We start from the raw sequence: 13,880 nt of genomic DNA on the forward strand, positions 1-13,880 counted from the left end.
TTTAGAGTTCAATCCTTTACTTCATTTTACCTTTTGGGAACATCTTGCCCTAACCGACATAGACCACAGGAGCTAATGTGGAATCTGGTGTCATAAAACCCTACACCAAAGAAAGGGGGACTACTTGCCAAGGTAGTACCAAAGCATGAAATATAGCAAGTACGTGGATCCACAAGCTAGTATTCCCATGGTGGCAACATAGTTCAAGAACTAGGAGATATATTTTGGACTCTCTTTATGATACATGCATTATAGTCTCCAATATCAAGAGTACATTAGTGATCCTACCTTTCCTATGTGGGAAAGCACACTCCTCACTCTAGTTCACTCGGTGCTAAGATAGAGTCCTTTTTTGAAATGTCTTTAAGCCTTTATTATCAATCAGAGCATAGTTAGGTCATAGGAATTACCCCTTGTATAATCATAATCAATAATAGTTCAATAAGAATTACATGAGTATAACTCTTTTCATTAAAATTCATATAGGTGAGTTTAGCACTTTAACATCCTCATATCATGATAAAGCACATTGGTAATCATTCACCCTCCTTATAACATTTACATCTAAAGTCAACGCCTTAAGAATTTACTTCTTAAGCATGGAAACATGGAAAAACTAATGAACCAAAGCCAATTCACTAGGATGTTTCAATTAATAGGAAACCTTACCAACCCTTTGCAAGATTTCATCCGAACCCACATAACGAGGGCTCAACTTCCCTTTCTTGCCAAATATAACCACCCCTTTCATAGGTGAAATTTTCAAATACACCTTATCACCTTCTTCAAACTCCAAATCCCTTCTCCTATAATCGGCATAAGACTTTTGAGACTATAGGTCTTTTACAACCGGTTCCTTATGATATTAACATTCTCCAAAGTCTTATAAATCAAATTAGGACCAAGAAGCGAAGGCTCACCCACTTCAAACCATCCAATAGGAGACATACACCTCCTGTCATACAAGGCTTCATAGGGAGCCACTAGAGATTGATGAATAAAAACAATTATTATAAGAAAACTCCACCAATAGCAAATGCTTATCCCAATTTCCCTTAAAATCAACAATACGGGCCCTAAGCATATCTTCAAGGGCTTAAATAGTACACTCCGCTTGACCATCTATTTGAGGATGAAAATCGGTACTTAACTTCACCTTGTACCCAACCCTTATTGGAATGACCTCCAAAACCTAGATGTGAATTGTGCACCCTAATCCGATATCATGGATAACGGAATATCATGGCGACAACAATCTCAACATGGATATCCTAGCATAATCTTGCGCCGAATAGATAGACTTGAAGGGAATAAAGTGATTAGACTTAGTTGACCTATCCACAACCACCCATATAGAGTCATATTGTCTTTTGAGTCCGAGGTAAACCCACCACAAAATCCTTATTTATGTCTTCCCACTTCCTAGTAGAAATGGATTTCTTGTAGTAAGCCATCCGGCTTTTGATGTTCGGCTTTCACTTGTTGGAAATTTGGACACTAAGCAAAAACGCTATGTCCTTTTTCAAACCTTCTCCCCAACATACTTCTGTAAGGTCATGGTACATTTTTGTCGTACCCGGATGAATGGATTAGCGGGGCCCATAGGCTTCCCCAAGAATCTGGTTCATCAACTCATCTACCTTGGGAACACACAATCTACCTTGGTAACTCAAAACACCATCCCCCCTAAGGAGATTGCCTCATTAAGTTTGCCAACGACCGATTCCTTCAATTTCATCAACTATTTATCAAGGTGTTGTTTGGACTTAATATCAACTACCAATGAGGACTAGGAGTTATGATGGAACATAAAAACACCATTCGGAGAATCTTCAAACCTCACACCCAACCTAGCCAACCTATGAACATCCTTCACTAGGTCTTACTTGGCTTCATCTATGTGAGACACGCTACCCATAGTCATACGACTTAGAGAATCTGCATCCACATTGGCCTAGCCGGGGTGGGAGGACACCCATGTCGTAATCTTTAAACAATTCTGACCACCTTCATTGTTGGAGATTCAACTCCTTTGGGTAAACACATATTGGAGACTCTTATGGTCGGTATATATATCAACATGGACATCATACAAGTAATGCCTCCATATTTTCAAAGCGAATACCACGGCCACTAAGTCAAGGTAGTGTGTTGGATAGTTTCTCTCATGCACCTTAAGTTGTCTAGAAGCATAGAAAATCACCTTCCCATATTGCATAAGCACACACCCTAAACCCACTTTGGATGCATCACAATACACAACAAAACCCTTTGTATCCTCTGGTAAGGTCAACACCGAAGCGGAAGTAAGCCTATATTTCAAAATTTGAAAGCTTCTCTCACATGCATGTGAAGTAACTCTATCATCAAGTCATATTTAACAATAAGCATGAATAAGAGTACATTTCATTATAAATAAAGCAAGTCAATTATGCATGAACCCCTATCAAGTCATCAAGTAAAATTACCAAGTAAAGTCCCATAACCTTACTCAATCAAGTAGCCCTACAAGAATCATGACTAACATCCTACTTCACATACCATGGCATTTAGGTATACATATCATCTTACTTTAGCAATATAAACCAACACATATTCATAAGTGAACTAATCAACATATAGTATCAACAATGTCCAAGTTCATCATATACATGACATATACCAATATAAGCATAATCATACATAAGAACATCCTCCTAAGACTCCCTTCAACGATAACTAGTGCAATGTTTAGGTAAAGTCTCATACGTCTACCTAGACTAAGCTAAACCCCTTAAGTCATCTTATTTAGAGTTCAATCCTTTAGTTCATTTTACCATGTGGGAACATCTTTTTCTAACAGACATAGACCACATGAGCTAATGTGGAATTTGGTATCATAAAACACAACATCAAAGGAAGGCGGACTACTTGCCAAGGTAGTACCAAAGCATGAAACATAGCAACTACGTGGATCCACTAGCTAGTATTCCCATGGGGGAAACATCTTTCAAGAACTAGGAGATGTAGTTGGGACCCTCTTTATGCTACATGCATTATAGTCTCTAATATCAAGAGTACATTAGTGATCCTACCTTACCTATGTGGAAAGGGACACTCCTCACTCTAGTTCACTAGGTGCTAAGCTAAAGTCCCTTTTTAAAATTTCTTTAAGCCTTATTATCAATCATAGCTTAGTTTAGGTCATAGGGTCTACCCCTTTCATAATCATAATAATCAATAGCTCAATAAGAATTGCATGAGTATAAATCCTTTCAATACAATTCATATAGGTGAGGTTAGCACATTAACATCCTCATATCATGATAAGGCACATTGGTAAATCATTCACCCTCCTTATAACATTTACATCTCATGACCTCACAGTCATTATCAAGACATTTAAATTCAACATTATACAACCCTATCAATCCTAATACAAGGCATACTCCAATATAACATCATGACTTAATCAAAATTAACCATAACTTGGAGTAAAGGATAGAGATCATTAGACTCACCAAGTCTCCTTCATAGTTCATCATCAAGGTCTTACCATGAACCCTCATTTAACCCAATTTGGGTATACATTATCCATAAGTCAATATCAACATGATAACAAGGCTAGAAGAATCACTACATCACAATTCAATACTAGATCACAGCTTTAAGACAAGATACTTAGGTCAATTCCCAACATACTTCCTAACCTAGATCATATTCTCAAGAACTAGCATCAAAGACTACCAATCACCCAAATTTTGTTCAAGATTAGTGTAACAACATCACCTAGCAGTAATTCAGACAATAACCGAATTAATTGAACGAAATACTTTCTAATTCATATCAAGTCAAACCTAAGGTTAAGAGTTAAGGGTCATCTTCTACTAACTAGACCAAACCATCAAGATATATCATAATTAAGTTAGAATATGTAACATTCCAGAAAAATTATATGTCTAATGAAAAGCCAAATATGTCTCTAAGAATTTGTATTGGGGTACATAGGTATCCTAATGCTCAATATTAAGAAATCTCGAGCATAGTGTAGAAAATTGGCTAAGGGGTATTAGCCAATTTCTATATAATACCCAAATAAGAAAATTATTGGTTATATTAGAAAATATTAGCTTAAAGGTTGTTAGGAAATTTTTTAAAATTAATGAACTTCTCTAAGCAATGTACCTAATCCCTAAGCTAAAAACATTTATTCACAACTAAGCATTTTAGATATGAAGCATCCAAGTGTCAAGCCTAGGTACCATTCCACATGACCATTTAAAATGATCATGTAAATTAAGTTGTGCACGAGGACATAGTGAGGGTCCGACAATAAGTAAATATTCCCAATAGGACATCAATAATAGTTAGTCAGGAATGTAAAATCAACCCATGTGCAAGGAAATGGTAAAGACAAGAGGGACCACCCTAACCAAATTTGGTTAAGGTAGTTAAGGGGGGTAGGCGTGCACATGGGTTCAACCATGTGGCGCCTAGACATCTAACTAATTCTAGACTCTAAACTACTGCCCTAAATATATAATTAACCTATTAATAACCTAAATTGACCCATTATTTCACCCGACAACCGAGGACCAAAACCGATTTGACACTAACCTAGTACTAGTTAAAGAGACAACCTAGTACCTAACCTAGAATAGTCCAAATAGTTAGTTAAGATCCTAACAACTTAAAGATAATTTATAAGTTACCCTAGTATACTTAATTAATTAATTTAGCCACTTAATTAAATAATTTAAAGGGGATAAACTGAAATCACAAAGCAATATCAAAATTACGGTTAAAATAAGAAAAAAAAACAATCTAGTACCTAACGTAGAATGGTTGAAAGGATTATTTATGGTTATAAAGTCTTAAGGGTACTTCTTTTATTACCCTAGGTCACTTAATTAATTAAATTAAAGGTTTCAAACCGAAATTCTTACACTAACCTCGTACAACTCAAGAAACATCCTAGTACTTAACCTAGAATGGTCCAAAAGGGTTAATTTTTGTTCCAACGATTTAGGGTCACTTTAATAGTTACCCTAGGTACATTAATTAATTAAATTATCCATTTAATTAATTAATTTGAAGGGGAAAAACGAAATTCTTAGGAAAAATTTCAGATTTGAGTATTGTGTTATCCTAGTTCTAGTCAATCTAGGAGGGGCTTTTTAGTAATTAGTTAATTAATTTATTTAATAAACTTATTAAACCTGAAGTTGAATGATTCAATATCAGTTAATTAAACCTAAAAATCACTTTCAAACTCATAGACAAAAAGGACGCAAAAACAGTAAGCAACTAACGCAAGAAAAAGGCAGAAAATTTATCAATTTTTCTTGGGCGATTTCAAGGATTCGTTCAAAGTGGTCTTTGTAGATTAAGTTATACATACGGTATGGTTTTCAATCCTAGACTTATTTCTCCAGGAGAACTTTCTTTCCAACAATTCAAAGATCTTGAAAATTAGTGTTGTTCCCTGTTCTCGTCGAACTCTTTTGTCCCTAGTATCTTTTTCGATTCCATGTTGAATAGGTTAGATATCATGTTTTTGGTATGCGTTTCTTTCTGATATTACGTGTAATTTTCTTTAATTATGATTGTCTATTAACATATGAAGTTTTGATCATATAAAGTTAAGTGCTTAAAATGTGAATCGTGAATCGACAATGTGTTAGTTCACCCGTAATTCTTTAAAGTGTTGATGTGTTTGTGCGAATGTTGCATTGCTGTTATGAATGTGTTAAATTCATCAAACATTAATATGATTCTTTCCAATATGTCTTAAAAATGTTACCTTGAAGTTTTGGACCAAGATTGGTTAAGAGAATGATACTATGTTAAGATGTGTCTGAAACTGTTATGTATGAAGAGGACTACGGTTTTTGTATATACGTACTGTAAATGTGACTTGTTGATGATGTTTTGTTTGTTAAGTGATCATATTATGTTGTTCAAGATGTTTAAAAGCATTATGCCTAAAGTTATGTTATAAGGTTGTCTAAACAGATCTCCATGAAATTATAAGTTGCATGAATGTTTGGGTTATGCCAGTAAAATGGCTAACAATATCTTGCCCAAAAGTATAATGGAATAAGATTACATTATTTATTTTAAATAATTATGGAAAATTGGCTAATGAGAATCTCATGAAACTATATGTGAATGTATGTTTGGCTTGTGCCAATAGATTGGCTATGAAGTCATTTCCAAATTTTCTAGGTTACACTAAATTTACACCAATCTTATGTGCCCAATATAATGCAATGTCAAATTAAGCATGACCAACAGAACAAAATGAATCTATACTAAGGGTATGTCAATTAATGGGACAAGTCCCAACATACCCTATATGATCTTATATTACTAAAATGTTGGAATGCCAAATGAATAAGCACATCTAAAGTATTTCAATGAATCCGTAACTAAGGGCATGCCATTCATTGGGAAAACACCCAACATGCTCTAAAAGAATGACATATGAACTCATGAAACTCAATTGAATGAAGTGTTCATCGTCCATAAACGATGATATGAATCTACTACACTACAGTAAGTAAGTAACGTGAGTTATTACATAATTAAAGGGGTCTAGAGTAAGTAAGTGACCAGAATTGGGTGTTAAAGGAAGTGGGAAAAGTCCCACTTACACCTAAGCTACTATGTTAAAAGAATACTCATGTTTGAAGGTGTTAGAATGTGTGAGCCAGTCTCATTAACACTAAAGGATGATATGTAACGAAAATTCACATTTCATCAATGTAAAGTAAGGATGATCAGTTATCAATAGAGTAAGTTAATCTTAATCAAGAATAGAGCCTCCATAATGCTTGAGTCAACACTAGAAGATAAAGAAGAAATAAACATTCACGTAATGAGGTGATTAATTATGTAAATCTATGATGCTAATGAAAATGGTGACAACGTGATAAGAGGCTAATCTGAAAGATTATACCAATCTCAAATGATCCTAATTAAATGTTACCAAAGCGTACTCACCTTTGAAAGTGTCAAGTTAATGAAGATACTAGTCTTTATGAACACTCTAATGAATGTATTCAACTTAATGCATACTTAATGCTAATGATGAGATGATAAATCATATAATGAGATGTGATGTCCTCATGCTAGAAGCCATCTTCCATGATGTATGAGTTGAACTCAATTGAAATTTATGCTGAGCACCGATAGGCTAGATATAAGCGGGGATGCCTTTCTTTGGGAAGGGCGGAGGTTCACGTAACTCTCATGAGATGAGATTGTCGAGTATGACGGGTATGGGTCTCCTTATATCTCCTAGTCTTTGAACCTATAGTTCCAATATATGGATCTAGCAGGGTTCGTCTCCCCATATACACTAGCATGTTTGGGTCACTTTTGCCAGTGATTCCACCTCTTTTCAGTGTGGGGCAGACACTGGATTTCATGATGGTCACATGATCTATGTCGGTTAAGGTTAAAGTTCCAAAGAAAGAATGAGGTCAGCCTCAAAGTAAGAAAGATAATGAAATGAACGATACCAAAGGTGTTTATGCAGGACAGTCCTAAGGTGAAATCAGATTCAAGTAATGACATTAGGTCATTCTTGGTCATTGCACTTCATGATCCCGATGAGAGTCATAAACTTCATCCTACGAATAGCTGGTTTTTACATCAGACTACGAATGAATGAAATGAATAATGTAAAGTATGAATGAACAAATAAAGCAGACTCTCTGTTTGCTAAAGAAGGCCCTCGGGTTGAGGACCCATATATTCGGCCCTCACTTGAGATGTCTTATGTTACATCAATGATTCCAAAATCTCATGTATATGAAATGTATAATACATAAAACATGAAAGTAATGAAATCAATCGCATGATCAATAGAGAATTGCTTATGAAAGGTAATGAATATAGTGTGAAGAATGACTCACTATAAGGTAGGGAAATCATTCCTTAGTCCTTAGATTACCTACATCTATTCATTGTGGGTATGGGATTACAATGATATATGCACTTGTAAGTAAAACATAGGACCAAAAGAATTATTAAACTACACAACAAGAAGAAGAAAAAGACTGAAAAGTAATATAAGTGTACAAAGATGAGCTCTCAGCCTAAAAGGATCAAAAATCTCAAATATTCGCCCGAGTTGTTCTAAAATTATGTTGATGATACTAATGTTTTGTAATTATATATAAAATGAGTTGTGTTCTAGAATACATTAAAATACATAATATTCATACCACAATTAACAACTAACAATTTAGGAAAGTCTAGTGACTAGGCTTTCCAGAAATAGCATATCGTTTAGGAAGAGCTTTCTTTGATCATGAATAGCCTTATGTGTATGTGTGAATACACCCATACTTAGTATAAGTGGCGTACTAACCCATACTATTTACAATTTTATAGATGCAGGTTAAGCGACAGATTGACGACTCTTGCAACGGTCTGGACATTAGCTTTTCTCCAGACCATTTGGTAGGTCCTCTTTATTTCGAAGATCTTATAGTTTTAATATGCTCTAAGTTTTAGACAAAGCTAGTGGATTTTTTCCCTAGCGTTTCTTTCGTACTTTCATTTCAAATATTCTGTAATAAGGTTGTCTGTGGCAAACATTTTTATAATATATTCTTATTCTATTCCGAATTGATTCTTATGATAGATGGCTGTTACATTTATGTTGAGCTTAGTATATGATGAATGCATGAAATAACTACATAAAGTCTATGTATACTTCATACATTTTAATGTCCTATATTTTTTGCTAAAATTAAACATATGAATGTGATCAATGCAATATTTGGCTTGTATGCGACCTTTGAGAGGTGAATGACGCCGGTTGTGATTCAGATTCCAGAATCTGGGTCATGACAAACTTGGTATCAGAGCATGAGGATAAAGTACCTAGAAACTAAAGCTCAACACAACCACTTTACGTAGTTTCTAGCTTATGGTTGTGAAGCGCGCCATAATCATGACTTAGAGACTACGCGATGATAGGAAATTCTCCCTTCTTCTACTCTTTATTGTGCTATCTAGAGTTTTGACACTTTGTGTCAATATAAGTATCTACTTCCCTATTGTGTGAATGCATAGAAGAATACACATAATAATTAGGATGGCCAAGTGGTCTAAGGCACCACACTCAAGATCTGGCTTTCCAAGGAAGGGGCCATAATGGAAATGACCAACGTGGACGAAGACGTATGGTGAGTGTGGTTGTTCGCATGGAGGTAAATGCATGGTAAGTTCTAAAAGCCGGTTATGAGTACTAATGAAGAGGATAATGCTAAGTTGGTTGCATACAAACTCAAGGATATGGCTAACGTATGAATTTGCTTCATAAGTGTTATCATACAATAGACTAAAGATCAGGGTAATAAGGTTTATGTTTCCAGTGAGTTAGAGTTGAGATGGAAAGGGCGTGGTTCAAATCCAACAAGGCAAATAGTTTCAAATTTTAAGGCCAACAAGATGTTATCTAAGGGGTAAGGAGTCAATGAGAACCTTTCTTATGATGAAGAGTTTACCGTTGAAATTTTAGATGGCCAAGTGAAACGGCTGAGGAACAAGGAGGTTGCCTCTGTAAGGTATGATGGGGGGAACCACCTTGTTGAGGGAAAAATGGGAGGCCGATGATGATATGAGATCCCGTTACTCTCACTTGTTCAGTTCTTGAGGTTAGATATACTCCTTCTAAATCTAGTTTTGCTTAAGAAACTCTAAGTTTTAGTGCATTAGTCGATTTGGTTGAAAGTACCTAATCGTATGTCTTATAATAGCACTATGTGAGTTAAAATTAAGTCATGTTTCTTTCATATTGTTGTTTGTGAGTAGCATAGACATGACTTTTGTATCGCAAGAGTTGTGGTGTGCATTAAGTTTGGTGAAGTTGAGAAGGAAATTCCTCAATCTCAAATATGAATCTTCAGATAAGTTTGAATGTTATGCATCATCCAAATAAGTATGAATCAGATATTCACAAAAGAGAAAAGTTTATCATGATAAAGTAACTTTCAAAAATCACCCTCTTTGTTTAAATCTGTGTAAGTGTCATTCGGGGACGAATGTTCCTTAGGGGGGGTAGTGTAACATTTCGAAAAAATACATGTCTAATGAAGAGCACAATATGTCTTTAAGAATATGTATTGGGGGTACATAGGCATCCCAATGCCCAATATTGAGAAATATCAGGCATAGTATAGAAAATAGGCTAACGGGTGTTAGCCAATTTCTATATAATACCCAAATAAGCAATATATTGGGCATATTAGAAAATATTAGCTTAAAGGGTGCTAGCCAATTTTCTAACATCAATGAGCTTGTTTAAGAAATGTACCTGCAATGAAGACCCTAAGCTAAAAACATTTATTCACAACTTAGCACTTTAGATACGAGGCTCCAAGTATTAAGCCTAGGTACCATTCCACATGACCATTTAACATGATCATCTAAATTAAGCAGTGCCCAAGGACATAGTGAGGGTCCGAAAATAAGTAAATATTCCCAATAGGACATCAAGAATAGTTATTTAGGAATGTACAACCAACCCATGTGCAAGAACATGGGCAAGACAAGAGAGAAATGACGAAGAGGGACCACCCTAACCGAATTAGGTTAGGGTAGTTAAGGGGGGGTAGGCGTGCACATGGGTTCAACCATGTGGAGCCTAGCCCTCTAACTAGTTCTAGACTGTAAACTACTACCCTAAATAGATAATTAACCTATTAATAACCTAAATGGACCCATTAGTGCACCCGACAACCTAGGACCAAAATCAGGTTGACAATAACCTAGTCTAGTTAGAGAGACAACCTAGTACCTAACCTAGGATGGTCCAAAGAGTTAGTTAAGATCATAAATACTTAAGTGTACTTTATAAATTACCCTAGGATACTTAATTAATTAATTTATCAACTTAATTAATTAATTTACAGGTGCAAAACTGAAATCACAAAGCAAAATCCAAATTTCGGTTAAAACAAGAAAAAAGACAATCTAGTACCTAACCTAGGATGGTTCAAAGGATTAGTTATGGTTATAACGACTTAAGGATAATTTAGTAATTACCATATGTCAAATAATTAATTTAATTAAGGGGGTCAAATCGAAATTCTTACACTAACCTAGTACAACTCAAGAAACATCCTAGTACTTAACATAGGATGGTCCAAAAGAGTTACTTTCTGTTCCGATGATTTAGGGTCACTTTAATAGTTACCCTAGGTACCTTAATTAATTAATTAATCCATTTAATTAATTAATTTGAAGGGGCAAAATGAAATTCTTAGGAAAAATTTCATATTTGAGTATTGTGTTTTCCTAGTTCTAATCAATCTAGGAGGGGCTTTTTAGTAATTAGTTAATTAATTTATTTAATCAATTTATTAAACCCTAAGTTTAATGAGTCAAGATCAGTTCTTAAAACTAAGAATCACGTTCAAACTCATCGACAAAAAGGACGCAAAAACAGTAAGCAACGAACGCAAGGAAAAGGCAGAAAATTTATCGATTTCTCTAGGGCGATTTCAAGGTTTCATTCAAGGTTGTATTTGTATATTAAGTTCTACATAAGGTATGGGTTTATCTCCTGCAATTATTTCTCCAATAAAACTTTCTTTCTGACGATTCAAAGATCTTGAAAACTAGGGTTGTTCCCGTGTTCTCGTCGAACTCCTTTGTCCCTAGTATCCTTTTCGTTTCCATGTTGAATAGGTTATATATCATGTTGTCGGTATGTCGTGCTGGCTAATATTATGTGTAATGTTCTTGAATTATGATTGTCAAATAACCTATGAAGATTTGATCGTATAAAGTTAAGTGTTTAAAACGTGATCGTATAAAGTTAAGTGTTGATGTGTTTGTCCGAATATTGCATTGCTCTTATTGTGACTTTATGAAGGTGTTAAATTCATCAAATATTAATATGATGCTGTCCAACATATCTTAAAAATGTTACCCTAAAGTCATGGACCAAGATTAGTTAAGAGAATGATACTATGTTAAGATGTGTCCAAAAGTTTTATGTATGAAGATGATTCAAGTTTGTTCTGTATACCTGCTGTAAATGTGACTTGTGTTCGTTAAATGATCATATTATGTTGTTCAAGATTTTTAAAAGCGTTATGCCTAAAGGTATGTTATAATGTTGTCTAAACAGATCTCCATGAAATTATAAGTTGCATGAATGTTTGGGTTATGCCAGTAACATGGCTAACAATATCTTGACCAAAAGTTGAATGGAATTTTCTTACATTATTGCTTTTAAATAATGATGGAAAAATTGACTAATGAGAATTTCATGAAACTATATTGGAATGAATGTTTGGCTTGTGCCAATAAATTGGCTATGAAGTCATTTCCAAATTTTCTAGTATGTCAGTCAATGGGACAAGTCCCAACATACCCTATATTATCTAGTATGACTAAAATGTTGGAATGCCAAATTAATAAGCACATCTAAAGTAATTCAATGAATCCATAACTAAGGGCAAGACATTCATTGGGAAAACTCCCAACATTCTCTAAAAGAATGACATATGAACTCGTGAAACTCATTAAATGAAGTTTTTATCTTCCATAGATGACTATATAAATCTCTTACAATAAAGTAAGTAAGTAAAATGAGTTATAACATAATTCAGGGGGTCTAAAGCAAGTGACCAGAATGGGGTGTTAAAGGAAGTGAGACAAATCTCACTTACACCTAAGCTACTATGTTAAAAGAATACTGACATATGAAGGTGTTAGAATGTTTGAGTCAGTCTCATTAAAACCAAAGGATGATATGTAAGGAAAATTCACATTTCATCAATGTAAAGTAAGGATGACCAGTCATTAATAGAGTAAGTAAATCTCAATCCAGAAGCAAGCCTCCATAATGCTTGAGTCAACACTAGAAGATAAAGAAGAAATGAACTTCACGTAATAGGTGTGTAATTATGTTAATCTATGATGCTAATGAAAATGGTGACAACATGATAAGAGGCTAATGTGAAATATGAGAGAAATCTCAAATAATCCTAATTAAATGTTACCAAAGCGTACTCACCTTTGAGAGTTTAAGTTAATGAAGAGACTAGTCTCTCTGAACACTCTACTGAATGTATTGAAGTAAATGCATGCTTAATACTAATAATGAGTTAAGAAATCATCTAATGATTTATGATGTCCTCATGCTAGAATCCATCTTCCATGATGTATGAGTTGAATGCAATGGAATTTTATACTTGGCACCGATAGGCTAGCTATGAGCGGTGATGCCTTTCTTTGGGAAGGGCGGAGGTTCACGTAACTCTCATGAAATGAGATTGTCGGGCATGCCGGGTATGGGTTTCCTTATATCTCCTCGTCATTGAAACTATGCTGCCAATATAGCGGTCTAGCAAGGTTCGACTCCCTATATACACTGGCGTGTTTGAGTCACTTTGGCCGGTGATTCCACCTCTTTTCGGTGTGGGGAAGACACTGGATTTCATGGTGCTCACATGATCTATGTCGGTTAAGGTTAAAGTTCCCAAAGAAAGAATGACACCAGCCTCAAAGTATGAAAGATAAATAAATGAACAATACCGAAGGTGTTTGTGCAAGATAATCAGGAGGTGAAATTAGATTCAAGTAATGACATTAGGTAATTCTTGGTCATTTCCCTTCATGATCCCGATGAGAGTCATCAACTTCATCCTAGATTATCTGGTGTTTACATCAGCCTACGAATGAATGAAATGGATAATGTGAAGTAGGAATTAACGAATGAAGCAGACTCGGTGTTTGCTAAAGAAGGCCCTCGAGTTGAGGTCCCATTTGTTGGGCCCTCACTTGAGATATTTTATGCTACATCAACGATTCAAAAGTCTCGTGTATATGAAATGTATAATACATAAAACATGAAAGTAATGAAATCAATG

This window comes from Solanum lycopersicum, chromosome 11 (genome assembly GCF_036512215.1).
Source record: "Solanum lycopersicum chromosome 11, SLM_r2.1".
Lineage (NCBI taxonomy): Eukaryota > Viridiplantae > Streptophyta > Magnoliopsida > Solanales > Solanaceae > Solanum > Solanum lycopersicum.